This window comes from Podarcis erhardii, assembly GCF_964252035.2.
Source record: "Podarcis erhardii genome assembly, chromosome: 1".
In the NCBI taxonomy this organism is placed as follows: domain Eukaryota; kingdom Metazoa; phylum Chordata; class Lepidosauria; order Squamata; family Lacertidae; genus Podarcis; species Podarcis erhardii.
In genome coordinates, this window is record NC_138497.1 from 72,363,569 (window position 1) to 72,383,536 (window position 19,968).

A 19,968-nucleotide genomic window follows, 5' to 3' on the forward strand; every position below is an offset into this window, starting at 1 on the left:
CTGGGAATCCCACAAACAAGTCATAAAAGTAACACTCCCCTTCATTGTTGTGCACAAGCAACTGGTTTTCAGAGCCATGCTGCCTCCATTCCTCGATGTAGCACATAGCCATCAAGACACCAAGCTGGTTGCACGTAATACTAAGCCATGCTATGACTGAGTGTGAACACACAAGTGTGTGGGTTTCTGGAGAGGAGATTGTAGCTGTATTATTCTTTCTCTGGTCCTGTTGCTACTGCGATCTAAGCCATGGCATGGTGTGTTGTCTGAACACAGGCTTGTGATTTGTCTGACTCCAAACACACAGACTGTAACCAAGGTTTGTTCTTGGGATTGTAGCTGAAGGATTGTCAGGAGGATTAAAGACATGAGCCTGGGTATAGATGAAACACAGCCAAACCAGGGCTTAGCTTGCAGCAGCAACAGAAACCGGGGGGGGGGGGGGAATGCAGTAGCTGCAAACTTCTCTACATGCAAACCACCTCATAGAGTCCATAGGCAGTAAGCACTTGCTGTTTGTAGGTTTGTAGAAGATTTGGAAGTTTCACTAGTTCTACAAGGACAGAGTCTCTTTTCTATGGTAAAGACCCTTTCTTGACCCATCCAGCCCCTTTGCTTCTTTTATCTGCACTCAGAAAGACCCAGCTGGCAAACTGGATTTAAATTTTTATTTCTATAAAATTCAGATTCTAGGCTTAGGAAGTCAAGCATTTTCCTCATTCAAGGACCTCACAGAAAGCCTCTTTTAATTTGCCCTGTACAAGACGGACAACACCATCTCTCATCTGAAATCATTTCAACAGATTTGCTGTCACAGAAATAATACATTTGCTGTTTGTTTTGGGGTTTTTTGTTAATTCATAGAATCACCTTCCACCAAAATTACATAGCTGTCAACTATTCCCTTTTCTTGCAAGGATTCCTGTTCGGAATAAGGGAATTTCCCTTTTAAATAAGGGAATTTCCCTTTTTAAAAAAAGGGAAACGTTGACAGCTATGCCAAAATATTGTACAGAAAAGTTGCACGGAGTTGCTGCCGCTTTCATTCCCACCCCCCAGCCCCTGAGTCTTGACTTACATTCTGCTTGAGGCACATTTACTCAGATGCAGAAACCACTCAAAGAGCATTTATGTTAGATTATGAGAATGCAAGAAGATCTTGTCAAGCAAGGTGACAAGATTCACAGCAGAAGAAAATTTGCAAACTGTCCCAGACATTGTGCCAACATACCCAGGAGTATTCCATCTACTGTACATTCAGCCATAGAGACAGCAACAGTGTAAACAGGGACACTCCTATTTGTAACTAGAGTGCTTGCGAATAGCTATCAGTGTCCATACTGTTTATTCTGTTTTTGTTTTGTAAATGATCGCTGATCTCTTGTTGCTAGCCTAACGGTTCACTTCAATCCTGCACCTTACTTGATGGCTCAGTCACATTTTCACAGATGCTGTCTGTGTGCTTAAATTGTGACAATAAACCTGAATAGTGCTGTGCCACATGCTACTAATGCACTCCATACTGTCAGTAAGCTTATCTGGACTGAAAGAGAGTTGCCTTTGCAGAGAAACCTAAGTCATTGTTCAAAACCTATAGGCAGATTTGTTTCATCTTGTAGTTGCTTTTCCACGAAGCTTGCTGGGTAGTTGTGAGGATTAAATGAGGCAACTCCAAATAGAATACCCTAACCTCACTGGAGAGTAAAATGCTTTACCAATGTCCTGTGCTGATTTCATCTGAAACATCCAGTGAGAGTCTACAGCAGGCTTGTGAAACTTCTGACTCATGAATCTAATTAGGCCTGCCACAGGCCCAGGTTTGAACCACAAAACCCAACCATGCTCACTGAAGTCATATGTGATGTCAGGTGTGGGGCAAGTAAGGATGCTGCTTCAAAGAAACAGTTAGAGCTTACTGTGAGCACCTATCAGTGGATGGGTAGTGACAGTGAGCCCCACTGGGATTAGCTTCACAGGAGTTCCCTACCCCTGGTCTAAACTATAACATGCACTACCAAGTACCATACAACTTGTGGCCTACCAAGAATCAAAGGTGGGATTCACTTAAGGAGCCCCATTAGTGGAAGCCCTGTTTGCACAATGGGGTTCTGCCCCATATAGTCTGCCGCTCCTGGGCCTTGGATCTGGTGGGGGGTGGGTGGGTAGGGAGAACTCCTAGAAGAACATGCAGGGGAGGGGAGGAGGGGGGTAATTTCCAGTGGCAAGCTGGAATGCTTGTGTGGATGGAATACTTGTAATAGCATGATGTTGAATTCTACCCAATGTAGCATGCAACCCACCAGCTATATATTGTACCTGATACCCATCACCGTTTTACAGTCACAGGCAAGCAGCAAAGCCAACAGATTTATCAAGCCTCTGGTGGGCTTCCTAGAAGGTGGGCTTGGTAAGCCACACACAAGTAAGCCTGATATATAGGAACTATCACTCTCCAGTGATGTATGCAAACTGTCACATACAGTACATACATCTGAGAGAAGATACAACTTACCTGATTTTATATTTCTTATTAACCTGGCAGTTTCTTATTTCTTACTAACCAAAACCAGCTAAGAATAGCGTGCCCTTAATGCTGCTTACTAATTTAAGGGCTTTGTAAGTTAGCTTTTAAATTCTGGCGTGTAAACTACAATGAAATTCACCAAACTACTGGTAGAAACTGCTTCATTGTAATGTCATCTAAGAAGCTCTTCATTTTAATCTGTCTCCATGAGGTGTGGCCTCCTGCTGAGGAATACACAGTTATATCGTTAACATGGCAGACCCCACTGAGAGATACAACAGCCCCAGTCATAGATGATAATGAAACAATGACAGGTTTTTCTAAACGATGAAAATCCACTCCCGTTACCGCTTGGGAGAAGCATTCTTACTGGGGTATTTATTGTAAAACGGGTGGGGAGCCTGTTTTTAGACCACAGCTTCCATTGTCCCTGACCACTGGCCATGCTGGCTTGGACTGATTTGAGTTACAGTTCAATAACATGTGATAGTCTGATCAATGAGCAGAAATTAGCAGAATTTAGTCAGTTGAATTTGCTTAGAAATGTCCTAATAACTCTCATGGTCAAGTAGCCTGAACAAGAGTTGGTGTACAGGAAAGAAGATTAGAAATTAATGTAAGGGACCAAGGTGAGCACTTAAGCCAATGGAACCTGGAAAGTACAAATGACCCAGGAAAACAAATTCCATGCATCAAAATAACCAGCAGAATGTGCAAACACAATCAGATTAGCAATTTATGGATATATGTGAAAAGAAATGTATGACTTGAGGAAACTATGCTTCTACACATGAACATGGTATGATATATATTTAAGCTGGCATACACCTGGAAGAGGTTGTACATGAAATTGGCAAATTGATTGGCTTCCTCCTGAGTCTTTGGCTCATCTTATTCATTTTGTGAATTGACATCACAGAACTAGTTTTCGTGTTTAGTGTACTGATGCTACAGTTCTTTTGATGGTCATTTGTATTTGATGTTCTTAAGTATTTTTCTCCCCCCTCAGATATTGATTAATATTAAATATGCATATATATATGCATATATATATATATATATATATATATATATATATATATATATGAGATTATATTTAGGGAGTAACATTTCTGTTTGCTGACAGTCAGGTATACTATTCTGGAATCTAAAATGTTCCATGATGAGCAGCATTCAGGATTTTTGGCACATGCATTGGTTGTGACCTGATGGTGTCTTGCACATAGACATCTCATTTGTAATTGTCCCATATCCTAGGCATTGTTCCAGTAATTTCAATTTTTGTTCCAATATTTGAAAGGAAAGTTAATCAGAAACTGAAAACTTGGTGGCGCCTATCCAACTAAGATTAGTAAAGTTGCTGCGATAATTTGTCCATTTTTCTAGCCACTGACAGAGAAATAGGTGAAAAGAAATTCTCCCCACCCCAAAGTAAGAGAAAGGTGACAGAGATTTTACTTAAATTTCCAGGAGCAAGTTGTATAGAGGTGTGGATGTTATTCCTTGCAGTTGTTTAAAGAGCAACCCTCTTGCTGTTCTCCACAATCTCATGGAAAATCCAGGATGCATGCTGACTGTGGAGACTGCTTAAAAAGGATCAGAGAACGTGTGGGAAATTTTTGAAGTTGAAGGAGCTAATATCCCTATGCCCCTCAGCCACCTAGTAACATTAGTTATTAAGGTATAAGTGCCATTCCCTCTCCAGATTTAACCAAAGATCTTTATCAGCTTTCACAAGGAGGCATAAAACAATTACCTCTTTCATCAGATGAGTGGGCAGTGTTCAGAAGCACTGGAATTAATTGTCATAAAAAAAGTTCTTGTTGTTGTTGTTTATATTATATTAATACGTATGCTGCTTTTGTGCATAAATATGCCCAAAACTTTTTGTAATGCAGTAGCAATACAACAGCAAAAATGCATCATTACACTGAACAATCCAATACCAAAACAAATTCCTTCCAGTAGCACCTTAAAGACCAACTAAGTCAGTTCTTGGTATGAGCTTTCGTGTGCATGCACACTTCTTCAGATACTTCAGAGTGTATCTGAAGAAGTGTGCATGCACACGAAAGCTCATACCAAGAACTGACTTAGTTGGTCTTTAAGGTGCTACTGGAAGGAATTTGTTTTGTTTTGACTATGGCAGACCACCACGGCTACCTATCTGTAACTGAATCCAATACCAATTCATCTCAAAATGTATTATGATGATCCAAAAAAATATTCTTTTTAATACAAACAATATAACTTACAAAATAGGCAATATCAATAATTAAAATACATATGAATTTATGTTATTTATGCTGAAATATATAAAACAGAGTCAGATATATAATAAAACTTCCCAATGCAGTCAGGTATTAATAACTCCTTACCTTGTACAGTGGTACTTCAGGTTACAGACGCTTCAGGTTACAGACTCCGCTAACCCAGAAATAGTACCTCGGGTTAAGAACTTTGCTTCAGGCTGAGAACAGAAATCGTGCGGCGGCAGTGGGAGGCCCCATTAGCTAAAGTGGTGCTTCCGGTTAAGAACAGTTTCAGGTTAAGAACAGACCTCCAGAACGAATTAAGTTCTTAATCTGAGGTACACCACTGTACATTGCGATGACAGGGAATGTCAGCCCATCTGCCTTGACAAGGTGGACTTTGCTTCTCTTTCCTTGTGGCAGCTCCATTGCAACACAGGATGACAAACAGGGAGGACTTCTTTCGCCAGAAGGGGAAATTTTATAAGCGGTGCGAGAACTTGGCAAAAACCAACCCAGCCCTGCTCTTCTTTTCAGCTCAACCCTAATTTTTAACTGGTCACAGCATGAAAAGGTGAACTTGCAAAACTGTTTGGTACAACTATAGTGTGAAGATGTATAGGACGTTCATTCACATATACAAACTGATCTTAAAAGGAGTGCCCCCCCCCGGCAGGTTAAAAATGGTGAGAGAATAGCCAATTGAGCCTGCATGTGGACTAGACATAAGTGCAACAATTAGTGTTAACAGTATAAATTTAAGTCTTTGTGTCAGAGCAGCATTATTAACCCAGGTGGACTGACCCAAATTCTCCCTAATGTCAACTCCATTGTAGGGGAGAGGAGTTATTTTGATATCCATAATTCAGTGTGCTTTTTTGAATATTGTTATTAGAAACACATATCTACACCTAGCTTAAACACACACACAGCCACAACCGCACAGTCACAAAAGCCTGAATTTTTATGCAATGCAGACTATCCATATGCATATCCAGAACTATATAAAAAGAGAAAAAGATATCTTTTCATTTTGCCTTTTGTGCTGTTCACTCCAGGAATCCTGGCTTGATCTTGACAGATCTGCTAGTTTATAATGAATATTTCCGTAGCTTTTATGGTTAGCATCAAGAAGGCACCTGGGAGTAAGATTTGCTCACTGTAGGGGGCTGCTTTGTGTTCCTCCGCTTTTGTTTTCTTATATTGGTGTGTTTGTTTTACTGAATTCTTTGGTGTTTGCCTATAATAAACATTTTGATTGCAACTAAATATTTTATTGATTTAAGCATGAACAAAAAGAGAGCACAACAAACAAAAAACATCTACTATTCTGTTGCACTGGAAAGAAATGTAGCTAATAAACACTATATATGCGGGGAATATATATATATACATACATACACACAATGTGTCAGGCATAGCAGAGGCATTTTTTTAAAAAAAATTACCACTGCTAATGTGCTGAGGGGGCGGGGTAATCCTGGTACCTTGCACTGGGATAGGCATACAAGGCATATGGGCGTACAGTACCTCTCTTCCTGAAAGGCATAACCATAAAATCAAGCTCCGAAAACATGACACTCTATTCTTCTTTATTTATATATTTTATTTTTAAATTACATTTGTATACTGCCCTATACCCGTAGATCTCAGGCTGGTTCACAACATAAAATTACAATATAACAAATACAAAACACATCATAAAAATAAAAACAGAGACAGCCCAACAATCCCCGCTTCTACAACACATTAAAAAGCCATTGGATGTCAATCAGCCAAAAGCCTGGTTAAAGAAGAATGTTTTCACCTGGCGCCTAATGTTGTATAATGAAGGTGCCAGCCGAATCTCCCTGGGAGACCATTCCACAAATGGGGAGCCACTGCAGAAAAGGCCCATTCTCATGTTGCCGCCCTCCAGATCTTTCATGGAGGAAACACACAAAGAAGGGTCTCAGGATGATCTCAGGGTCTGGATAGGTTCATATAGATAGAGGCAGTTCTTCAGATATTGCAGTCTTGAATCGTATATGCAGTAGAATCAGGGCCTAGGGCAGAAGACAGCACAAGGACTCCCACTACCAGAATGGGACTTTACTGTTTTTTGTGGAGAGGGGTGTCTTCTTAGACAGAAGCAACACAGCTTCTTGCAGTAGCTATTTCTAGGTGACCTTCCCTACTACCCAAATATTATCTATTTATTTATTACATGGAGATGCCATGGTTCATCTGGAACAGCACAACCAGATGCTTTCATCTGCCCCAGCTGCAACAAAGCATGTCTCTCCCATACCTCTCTACAGTCACAGGAGGTGCTGTAACCTTGCAGCAGTTTGACTTCACCCCCAAAGGGACACTCTTCCACTGTCTCGCGAGACAGACGGGATGCCAGCTCTATTGCTAAGATGGCTAGAGCATCGGTGGCAGAAAACTCACTCCAAATCTGACCGGACACAGGTTAGAGCTCAACGTCGAGCCTACCAAGTGGCGATAGCGATGGCGAAGAAGACTTTCTTCACCGCCTCTATTGCATCTGCATAAAATAGTAGCAGGAGACTCTTTCAGGTGGTTCGTAATTTAACGGAACCACCTTTACCACCGGGGCCTTGTAAAGACCCCAAGATCTCCTGCAACGATTTTGCAAAGTTTTTTGCAGATAAAATCACTCATATTTGGAAGGAGCTAGACACCACCGTGGGAGCAGGGCTGGGGCGGGAGAGTGCTAGAGCTCTGGTCAAGTTGCATGGAATCAATTTCAATCCGTTATCCCCCGAGGATGTGGACAGGCTGCTTGGACGCGTGAAACCAACCACCTGTCTCCTTGATCCTTGCCCATCCTGGCTAATAAAAGCAAGCCGGGAAGAGCTGGGCGATGGGCTCTGCAGGGTGGTGAATGCTTCCCTCTGTGAGGGAACATTCCCAGATCCGCTGAAAGAGGCGGTCATTAAACCGCTTCTTAAAAAACCATCTTTGGACCCGGCCAGTATGGCCAACTATCGCCCAGTCTCAGATCTTCCATTCTTGGGCAAGGTGATTGAGCGCGTGGTTGCTGAACAACTCCAGGCACGCCTGGAGGATGCGGACCATTTGGATCCGTTCCAATCGGGATTCAGGCCTCATCATGGGACTGAAATTGCCTTGGTCGCGCTGGTTGATGATCTCCGGCGAGCTAGGGACAAAGGTGAGAGTTGTTTCCTAGTTCTGCTGGATCTCTCAGCGGCCTTTGATACAATCGACCATAACATCCTTCTGGACCGTCTAGAGGGGCTGGGAGCTGGGGGCACTGTTATACAGTGGTTTCGCTCCTTCCTCCTGGGCCGTGTTCAGAAAGTGGTGGTGGGGGATGAGTGTTCAGACCCCTGGGCCCTCACTTGTGGGGTGCCTCAGGGTTCCGTCCTCTCCCCCATGCTTTTTAACATCTATAAGAAGCCGCTGGGAGAGATCATCAGGGGGTTTGGACTGGGTGTCCATCAATATGCAGATGATACCCAGCTCTACCTCTCTTTCAAATCAGAACCAGTGAAGGCGGTGAAGGTCCTGTGTGAGTGCCTGGAGGCGGTTGGAGGATGGATGGCGGCTAATGGATTGAAGTTGAATCCTGACAAGACAGAAGTACTGTTTTTGGGGGACAGGGGGCGGGCTGGTGTGGAGGATTCCCTGGTCCTGAATAGGGTAACTGTGCCCCTGAAGGACCAGGTGCGCAGCCTGGGAGTCATTTTGGACTCACAGCTGTCCATGGAGGCACAGGTCAATTCTGTATCCAGGGCAGCTGTCTACCAACTCCATCTGGTACGCAGGCTGAGACCCTACCTGCCCACGGACTGTCTCGCCAGAGTGGTGCATGCTCTAGTTATCTCCTGCTTGGACTACTGCAATGCGCTCTACGTGGGGCTACCTTTGAAGGTGACTCGGAAACTACAACTAATCCAGAATGCAGCAGCTAGACTGGTGACTGGGGGCGGCCGCCGAGACCACATAACACCGGTCTTGAAAGACCTACATTGGCTCCCAGTATGTTTCCGAGCACAATTCAAAGTGTTGGTGCTGACCTTTAAAGCCCTAAACGGCCTCGGCCCAGTATACCTGAAGGAGCGTCTCCACCCCCATCGTTCTGCCCGGACGCTGAGGTCCAGCGCCGAGGGCCTTCTGGCAGTTCCCTCATTGCGAGAAGCAAAGCTACAGGGAACCAGGCAGAGGGCCTTTTCAGTAGTGGCGCCCGCCCTGTGGAATGCCCTCCCATCAGATGTCAAAACGATAAATAACTACCTGACATTCAGAAGACATCTTAAGGCAGCCCTGTTCAGGGAAGTTTTTAATGTGTGATACTTCAGTGTATTTTTGGTTTCTATGGAAGCTGCCCAGAGTGGCTGGGGAAACCCAGCCAGATGGGCAAGGTACAAATAATAAATTATTATTATTATTATTTACATTTATCAGCTGCTTTACACAAAAGAAAAAGTCTCAAAGTGACTTGACAAGATACAACAAATAAAAGCAATTTAAAACCAGAAAAAAATAAAAATACTTAAAATGTTGGTCCAGTAAAATGTTCATAATGACAAGAAAACAATGACCATTTTTATCATAAAGTTTTGCAGTTGAAGATCTCCTCTTCAGCTGAGAAGCAGGTACTTGGGTGGGGTGGATCTGCTTTGCTGGCTTCCAAGCAAGTGAGTTGCTTTTGCTGCCTTATACCCTCCTTCCACGGACTCACCTGCCAGGAAGTGGGTGTTAGTATTCTTCTCAACCCACTGAGTCGCTCCAGCAACTAGTTACCCAGGATATGAAAAAAATGATCCATGCCTTTTTCCATTCTGTGCCACTTTTGCATGTGTTCATCCTTAAATCTGTTACAGCTGCTTCCTCATTAATCTGTGAACCTTTTTCTACAAAACCATCTGCATGAAAATTTGCAGTTTAAACACATCATTTAAAAATCTATGTTTTCTCTCAAAATAAGATGTTGATATTATTTCAACCTAGAACTGCATCAGAAGATGTGGGAGGTGTAAAAGCTGATGGATAACCAAGTTCCAATGCACGCATTGGTATGAGTGGTGTGGATCATGTAAACTTTTATTGGAATTCATAAAGATCTCGTTCCTCAAGCATCCTAATTGCAGCAACAAGCAGCTGAGGGAGCAAAATGGCAGAGCAGAGGAGGGTCTAGTCCCCTGCAGCACAGTCCTGATCCTGATTGGTGCCCCTGGTGACTACTATTAATTGTTTTTAAAAAGGAGATGAGGGAATAGAATTTAAGACATAGCTAAAGTCACATCTGCTGTGCCCTTCTTGCATTTAGTAGATTTTTAAGCACATCTTATGCTATTGAGAGTCTATAATTTCCTTTACAGTAGTCTCTTTGCTTTGTAGGGGAGCAAGAGATACCTTTCTCTAATGGAGAAACCCATAACAAATCCAAGATCTCCTATTAATATAGAGAGTCCTGAACTGTAATATATTAATGAATGGACATACACTCACACTGTAATCATGAATTTCAGTATTGCCTTTGATGCCTCATTGGGCACAAAGCTCTTACAAAATGTTTGAAGTGTCTGGCTGTGTAATAATGATTTATAATTCTCTTGAACCAAAGCAAAATTTGCTCGTAAAAATCATTTTTGAAATAAAAAATAAATTGTGACTGGAGGGTCCGGGTTTGTTTCAAAAAGAGATCACCCACAAGCAGCAAATTATTTTAAAAGCCACTGGTTCTAGTGTTTTCAGATAGGCAGTGCACAACTCAGAATTTCAAAGTGCTATTAATTAAGATCAGTTTATTAAAATGTCAATCTTTTCAACCAAAATTTCCTCCGCTGCAACTACTAGCTGCAAGTTCCCTTCTGTGTAACAAATACGTCTAACTTTGGTGCTATTTTTCCTCCCATAACCATTCATTTCTTATTCTGTAAGAAGGGTTTCTTCCCTCCTTCTGCAAACTGGGTTTCTGTGAATGGCTCCTACATTTCTATCTGCCTGTTAAACAGTCAGTAAGGTTTTCCATGTAATAACTAGCCAAAACCAATGATACACTATACTTTAGAGAAGCTCAAATTCATGTGCTCTCTGGTTCCTTTCTCTCTTTGGCCTTTCAGTGCTACCCAGTGATGGCTTTTAGACAGTCAGCTGCATGTGGAATTATTAGCCAGGTGGACTGCAGTAGACATAGTGATGTTGCATCCCTACACATCCTTCCTGTGGGTTTAACTGCACTGGCTCAGTTGAATGTGTATGTCTGTCACCCTTTTAAGAAGTCAATTGGGCAACATAACCTTTGAGATCCCTTCCAACTTTGTGATTCTTTGTCATATATGTCAGGCAGCACTCAGATTTCTAAAACAGAGATAAATGTAGATGATGATGAACATGTTTGCACATGTGTGTGTTTGATGATGTTGCCCTTGATCATTTGTGATGAGTTATATCGTTCATGTGTAGAATTGCGGGAGCAATGAATTATAGGATGCTGCATGGAAAATCAAGGCGGTATTTCGGTTTCCTTAACTTCTAAAAATGAAACCCCACAAATATTACTGGTTACTCTTTTATATATTTTAGCATCATGGATTCCAGCAACCTGGAAACTTAGTAGACAATCAGACACCAGCAAGTATCCACCCAGTAGGATCTGGATACTAATGTGTTGGGGCCCGGCACAATAGAAAAATCCCTGCAAATTTCAAAATTGATAGTATCTTTTAATCAACTTTGTAGTACAGCTTAAACATCTGCAAAAAGTAAAAATTGTTGGAGCCTTCAACAATCGATCAGGAGCTGGTCTCTTTTGGAGTTGTACTGTAGGTCAATTTACTGTATAATATATGTATCATTCTCTCTATATCTATGAGGTCAGTTTATTAAGGACTAAAGATAGATACTATGACAATTCATACCCTAAAGTCAATTTGTTACAAAAATATAAAACAAATAATGCATAGTTCTCTCTTACTATTTCCAGAGTCTCATTTTGGAACAATGTCCCACTTAATTGCATTAAGAACAGAATATCTAGAGGGTTGTGGGTTGTTGTTGTTTTTTGCTCTTATTACCAACAGAGTTTAAAAACACACACATACTTGTGTCTGTGTATGAGTGAAAGGGCTGAGAGCATTAAGGCGCTACACTTGAATGCACTGAGCTTCTGAACTCCATGATACTCATTGTATGCTCAGCTTGAGATCAAGACAGTTGTCAAGACCTCAGTTTTATTTCTTCAAAAGATCCAAAAACACTAATGCTTCAGATTCTAAATAAGAAAAATTTGCTTTGCAGAGCCACTGATGCACAGGTACCAGTTTCTGCTTCAAATCCCAGACCCCAGCAGTGAGAAAACCATTTGCCATTACCCAGTTGTACACCTCAGTGAAATCATCACTGTATTAACTTAGGGATAACAGTTGGATTTAAACATATTTTCCTCCACTATCACCAGTGTGAAGTGCTTAAATCTAGATGGATAGCATCCATTGCCACTTACAAACAGAAAAGTAAAACCGTCAAATTCTACCACATTGTAGAATGTCAGACATGCTCACACCAACCTTAATTCTGTGACAGCACAATGCGAGTCCTAAGCACAAGAAGAATCAGGAGTAGAGGTAACTTTGAAAACTCTTTTTATTAATAAACAACAAACACACAGAGAGAAAGAAAGCTAGCCAGCTTGGCCTTCCTATGCAGGTTTACTGACTGTAACCAGTTCCAGTTGGCTTAAGGGAGAAACCACACCTATTCAAAGAGGAAAAAGGTACTGCTGTTACAATCCAGGTCTGCTCTTAAAGAAACAGATCATATGTATAACACCCTCTTTTATCTTCCTGGATGTTTAAAGGGAGTTAGAGGGGGTAGCCATGTGGGTCTAGGGCATTGTGAACATATCTGTCAGCAAGGACATCATTTTCTATGAGCATTCACATTAAGCAAACCAATTAGGGTAAGCAGTTTCTTCATTCCTCTGTAGTTGTATAAAAGTAGACTAATGAGTAGGAGGCTAGCCTTCTGTCCCCATATGAAACATACGTATTCCATCTTAACAAAACAGGTACAGTCAAACCTCGGTTCTCGAACGTAATCCATTCCAGAAGCCCGTTCGGCTTCCAAAATGTGCAACAACTAAGGCGTGGCTTCCGATTGGTTGCAGGAGCTTTTTGCACTCAAGCGGAAGCTGCATTGGATGTTCGGCTTCTGAAAAACATTCAAAAACTGGAGCATTTACTTCCAGGTTTTCGGCGTTCAGGAGCCAAAACATATCAAAATGGAGGCATTTGGGAGCCAAGGTTTGCTGTACTCACCAACAGTCATATAGAGTGGCAAGCTAAAATATCCTAGAATATACATATATTTCGATACTTTATCAACACAGTGAAATGCTGCCCTGCATAAATGTTTACCCCAAAAGCTTGTACATTTGAGGGTTCTGTCATTAATGCATATATGACACATGGTTATTTCCACACATCTGATCCATAGCATCACCACCATCAGTAAAGCAGGAGCTGATGTAGCTACAGTTTATAGACTAGTGTTACTACTCTTCAAACAATTCTCAGCAGAATAGGATCCCCCCCCCCATGTTTAATAATTTCCAAACATGAAATAGATTATTGCTCTGGAATGGAAAAGAGAAAAAAACAACCTTGAAACATTTTATTGCACAAACTGTTACTATATGTGCACATGTCAATTCTACAATTACTTTTTCATACATTATTGCAGAATGCATTCAAAATATATTGTCAGCTTAATACTTTGTTTTATTTGTGAGTTAGTATGTGGTAGGTTTCCATCCCAGAAAGTGATCCATACAAATTAGGTTTGCTTTGTTACTATGGAAGCTTTAAAGGCTTTGACTCTGCAATTTATTGTTAAAGTCAAGAAAATGGAGGCAGAATTAAAACTCTATTGTGTGGACATTTTGCCTTTCCATTATACACTTTAAACAATTTGACAAGCCCTTAACAAGAGGAAATTTATTCCAATGTGCAAGCTTGATATTTCCAACCAAAGTGTATTATGTTAACTGGAAATCTGGGGAGCAATGGACAACAAAATGTTACCTTGTACTTGAAAGCTATAGAAACAAACTTTGGACTTTAAGGCAGGTGGCTTATCTTCCTCAGGTTTTGATGTTTTCATGGTAGTTAATGAGAAAATAGGCAAACACCAGTATTTAAATTCTTCTTCACCATTTCTGCTAACGAACTGTTCGAATGGAGGTGTTTCCAAGGTTGGCATTTTACTTTTATTTAAACATTTATTTCTGAGTGCCAGTAGGGGAAACATCTGCCTGCCCTAAACGTTTCTTTGTGGCAGGGTGGGGCTCTAATGGGATTGGGAAAGGATTGGCTTCATATTCCTCTTGCCTGCCAAGGCTAAGCTCTACTCATCTCAGATAACTTGGATACTTAATCATCCCTTCCACAACTTTCTCTTTCATGTTCCCAACACAACTTGTGACCGCATACCTCCTTTGCCACTATAGATATTTTCTGGAATACTGGCCTCTGACCTTAAGTATAGACTTCTAAAGGATGCATATCATTATGCTAAATACTTCTGTTAATCTGATGCGTAGCATTAAATTTTATATTATTCTGATGTGTAGCAACCCATATCTTTAGAATGTCAAGATATGTATACATTAAAAACCAAAGACTTCACTGCTGCTCTGGCACCATGCCCAAGGAACCATTGGATACATAAAATACTAACAATCCACCCATTTCATCTGCTAGTGGTGGGACAGCAGACATTTAAATGAGTTGTATAGAGATTTTGGAGCTTAAAAATCAGTTCACACACAGCACTGGTCACAGGCTTATTTGATATCACTATTTCCCTACATCAGGACTAGCAAACCCATGGCCTGCACCATTTTAGTAGCCTGCCACCCTCCTTCAGAATCGAGTTTCTCTTCTTATCTGTGATATTTGCTGGAACAGACAATTGTTAGAAAGTCTTGGAGAGGCCAACACTCCTTCCTGTTTCCTGTCTCTTAATACATTCTAGAAAATGTTGTGATGCAGATAACAGTCCTCCGCCCCGTCTGCACATATGCACAAGTGAGCATGATTTGGCCACTTTGTTGTTGCCCTCCATTGCCATGTGGCCCTTGAAGAAGTCGCCAGCCCTCATTGCAGCCCTTTAACCAAAAAAGGTTAGCCACCCTACCATGTAAACATTCTACAACACACACAACACCCTCCCCCTTTGGGTGCAGAATTCAGGAACAGTGAGAAAGTTGTCATTTGGATAAGCCCTGGAGAAGACTGGCTTCTATAAAGAGAACTTTCTCATTAAGGAACCCTTCAAGGAACTACCAAGGAACCCCAGTTTCCCAGAATCTACCACAGGTGTAGATTAATCTGGGAAGGTTTGGTAGGTAGATGATCCTGACTTTGAGTAGAATTTCTCCCAGATCTGATTCTATGAAAAAGAGTACAAGAGCAGTATACACAGTTCTGGCATTTTAAAAATGCTGACATTTTATGAAGTGGTGCCCCTAGGAGGCAGATGTCAAACATGATACTTGATTTTCGTAGCAGAGAAGACTTGCTCTCATGTTGCAGTCTGTAACCGAATGTAAAAGCTGTATGACTGTGTTTTGGGGAGTGGAGACATACTGAAGTAGGCAAATAGTTTTTTTTTCAGTTCCAACTGGTCAAATGTAACCAAAATAAATAAATATGCTCATGATAGTTTATCATTTTCTTGTATTGCTTCAAAGGGATTTCACTGCCAGCTGCACAGCCCACTTCCATCTCTCATCTTATTTGCATTATGTTGGGTTATGCATGTTACGTTTCATAGAGTTCCATTGCATTTTATTATTTCTGTTGTTTTCTTTCCTTGTAAACTGTGCAAGGAAAGGTGGGTCACAAATATTTTTATAAACAAACAAATAAATAAATACCCATAGGCTTTAAAACCTATATGTCCCACCTGTGCTGTGCTAGTACAGCCTAATTCTCTAGACGTTGGGCTACATAAAATTACGGTATACTTTCTGCTCATCCCAATTTCATCAAGTCAAATATATTTTCAGTGAGTAACTCTGCATGTTACTTCACTTCCTTGGTGTATCTTTTCCCTCTGGCTGATACCTCCCTCCACCCTGCCTTTATAGGAGTGAGATGGGGTTTAGGAATTTTTTAAGCACTTTGGGATTACAAGTAAGAAACTATTAGCATGATGTAATGAAAAGTATTATTACATTATTATCTATTTAGCACCTGATTAAACACCACTTAACCCACTGGCTTTAATCCAATGCACAACTGTTAAGGGTGTGTGTGGTTTATTTATTTATTTATTTTTGCTAATGCGCCATTGTTCTGATAAAGCCAGCATCTGTGCAGTAGTCCGTATCTTCCACTGTCATTAGGGTAAATTGGTTCCCTGGGCAACGTCCCAGGAACGCAGGTGTCCTGATTACAGACATCCTGATTATGTGAAGTAGACAGCAGTCACTCATTCACAAAAGGAACTCAGCCTCATTGTTAAACAATCACCACCAAGCATTTGCTACCAATAAGACCTTGGGAGAAAGGATACAATTCAGCTCCATTGCCCATATTGTGGCAATTTAAACCACTGGCACCTTCCTCACCAATCTCATTCTTACAAAAATATTGATGGCCAAACAACTATAACTGCTAATATTCAATGTGAAATGCATGTTTATATATATATTGAGGGTGGGGGAGGGAAGGGCCATCTAGAAAATGCAGTTACTTGGATACACCAACACTTTTTCTAACATAGGAGTAGACAGAGATAGTAACGGGTGCTACTTAATGTTTGCTCCACGTTTGTTGGAAATTGCTCTTTAGTGTGGCATCAGCTACACTTTGGAACTCCTTGCCTATTGATACCAGGCAGGCACCTTCACTGTACTCTTTTCAGACCTACTTTAAACATTTTTGTTTAAGCAAGCCTATCCAGACATGTCGACACAGTGTGCGGTGACCGTGAAGGAACATTCTATGCTGGGGATCATTAGGAAAGGAATTGAAAGTAAAACTGCCAGTATCGTAATGTCATTCTATAAATCTATGGTATATAAATCTATATACTGTATGCAGTTCTGGTCTCTTCACCTCAGAAAAGATGCTATAGAGTTGGTAAAGGTTTGGAAACGGGCAACCAATTTGCTTTATACAGAGAAGTAGGTGATAAATTATTGGAAATAAATAAATACATTCAAGTGGACTTGACAACACTCTGTTTTAAGCCACCTTATATGCAGCACACTTTGGAAGATTAAGACTTTTATGGAGGCATAGTGCTTCAGCCTCACAGTGATTCATTATATCTTAGTTTATAGTGATCTAACCTTCAACAGCATCTGCATCATGATCTATCAAAGCTAGCAGTATTGAACTATGCCATATTTTGCTCATTTTGAAAGACTGCAAGATCAGTTCTGATGGCAAATTCAAGTTCCTGTTGCATGTCTCAATTACTAATCTGGCCAAATAACCTAGGGTATGTTGGGATAATGAATTACAAAAATCAAAGGGCTTAATAAATAATAAAATCTGCCCCCTTTCCTTTAAAAATACACAGAACATGACACTCTTGTGCTTTTAATTCAACTCGATTAAAGAGTGGAGAGAAACTATCAATGACTACCAGCAGCAAGACTCCTCGAGAATTGCCCCTGTTTGTAGATTCTTTATGGAATTAGGTGACAGCTGGCAAAGTTTGCCTTGGGGTTAAGGGCTCAGTATCCATTTCGGTTTCCTCTTTTCATCAACAGGAACCCTACACGTAAATCACATAATGTAACACATTTGCTTTCTTACGTTCCGTTCTAGGATTTAGATTAGCCACCAGTAACATGAGCTTGGCTGTTTAAACAATATAGATGTCATACATTATAATATTAGCTTTACTCATTGTCTCAATGCAAACTTTTAAACAGAACATTTTTGACCCTGAAACTCAACTCACCCCAAAGAGCCCCTTCTTTAATTAAAACTGCATGTGACCCAGAAGGCATCAAGGCAAAGGAGCATCATCAAGCTTATTCATGCCACCTTCACCTGCTAATGAAAAGCAGAGGCCAACATATGAAGGGATGGAAGATTAGAAACAGTTAGGAATTGGTGTGTGTAGGGATAGAGAACTTGAAAAATCACTCCTGGCCCAATGAACGCTTTTAAAAATAGAACACATTTGGGAAACACTGGAAATTCAGTTTGGGGAAAGATTCTAAAACATGCAAACCATCAGTTTGCAAAAGTTTCGTAGTCTTGCAAAAATATATGTAACTATTTGGACTTGTGTCTACTTCACATTGACAACTGTAGCTTGATTAGCTTTTGTCACAAGCTTGTTTCTTCATTTCATGCCAATGTGCATGAAACAACTCTATGTTGATTTGATGTGGAACATGGGGTGCAATTAAAGCTAGGTGACAGTCTGGATGTGGTCAGATGCCTGAAATGTTGCAGTTGCGGGCCCAGGCAATCGAGCCTACGATTGCCAGTGGTGGGGACATGGGAAGAGGTAATAAACACAGAACAACATATTTGGATTAAATATGCTACTACAACTTTATTGACTACAAATGTCAGTAGGTTTTGGCATAGGTAAACTTTGGAAGATTCATGTGTATCCTGAATCAACCAATGCAGCAGCTGGCTGATTACTGTTGGGGTTAATCCTTGGATAAGGATTGCTCCATCACGTACATCAGATTGGGGTGAACCCTCCAGGAGCACCACATTTCATGGCCTGGCAGCCCCTATCTGGACAGAAACACCCCCCTTGGACCCCTTTAATGGGGTACCCCAATTTCATGGCAGGAGTTAAGAATCCAATCCAATGCCTTGCTTTGCTGGTAAGATGAAGCCCAGGAGGGTCCTCCTAATCCATATAAATAGATTACCATGGGTCCTCACTTGAAGAACCCTCCTCTCTCAACCCTTGTCCCTTGGCTTTCCTTGTGAGCACAGATGCACTAACACCAACTCCACCCTGGCAGGCCTATCACCCTGGCAGCAGTCAGCCAGTAGTCACCGAGGGATGCTACACTATCAGTAACTGAAGAGCTGGACTCACAAGAATCATAATCACTACCTAACTTCCAGTGCTGCTTCTGATGATGCTCCTTGGTGGGGCACTTCTTGTTGCTTTTCCACAACACCTCATCAGAGGAATCTGAGGGCTTAACTAGTAGTTGATGCCCCGTTTGCTGGCTAAGTGTTCTGAGATAGCGAGAAAGGTAAAGCAAAGCAAGCTGTAGCTGCAATGACCAAGATAGCAGCTGCGGACTGTGTCCAAACTTAAAGAAGGCTCTTTCTCCCCCCACTTGCAACACTGTGACAGATAAAGGTACTGATACAAAAGTGGTAGCAAGATTACAAGGGGTTCCAGGTGCACACCTCGGGTCTGTGCTTCTTTGGAGAATTGAAGACATGGCAGAGACTGTTGTAGATTTTTTATTAAAAAAACCCCCACATATTTACACCTTCAGTCTGCATGGAGGGAGCCCAGAGCTTACAGCATGGTCATTCCAAGAGCGGCTTGTTCCCCACAGCAGTACAGCACTGGAGACAAAGGCATCTCTCTCAGCCAGCCTTCAGCCATCCTGCCCAAGATGGATCTCTGTCTTTTTTTCCTCCTAGTCTTCTTCCCAGCACACCTTGCTAAAAACTTTCCTGTTGCTTCATACCCAGCTACCCTGGCAACATTCTGTCTGCCTAGGCCCAATATTTCTCTTGGATGGGCCATCAACACCTTTCGTCATGTTAATGCCTCTATCTCATGTGAGGCCCTGGCTTGGAAAGGAAGCTTAGCCTGTATTTTTCCACGGGCCAGCAACCTTCCCTTCAGTACTCCCAGCTAATCTAAACCCTATCATTTAATAATTTCTAGGGTTTACGGCAGGGGTCGGCAAGGCTTACCAGGCATGGGCCGGATCACTCCCACAGAGATCCTCCATGGGCTGGGCCAGCGCAGTGTCACGCCAGAAATCGCATCTGTGCATGTCCGTGGCACCGGAAATCGCTTCTGCGCATGCCCAGATGCTGGCAATCGCTCATGAATTATTCTAAAAATAAAAAAAGATACATGTGTTAGTTGTGGTTTGTGTGCTATGGCTTATCGAACCTACCGGGAATAAAATGACAAAAATTCACTTTGAATGGTTGGTGACTCTTTTCTGTGGCATTTAATACCATTTTT

The 19,968-nt window shown here is 41.5% G+C and overlaps 1 long non-coding RNA gene across 11 annotated transcripts in view; it reads left to right on the forward strand.

Moving 5' to 3' along the window:
- The window catches only part of LOC309330847, a 134,468-nt gene that overhangs the window by 5,994 nt on the left and 108,506 nt on the right, over nucleotides 1-19,968 (forward strand). Inside the window, exon 3 of one of the 11 annotated variants that reach the window (XR_014151625.1) lies at nucleotides 18,738-19,126. The exons of the other annotated variants lie outside the window; for them this stretch is intronic. This is a non-coding gene — a long non-coding RNA (uncharacterized lncRNA). Of the gene's footprint in view, nucleotides 1-18,737; nucleotides 19,127-19,968 lie in introns of those variants that run through there. 11 annotated transcript variants of the gene reach the window in all.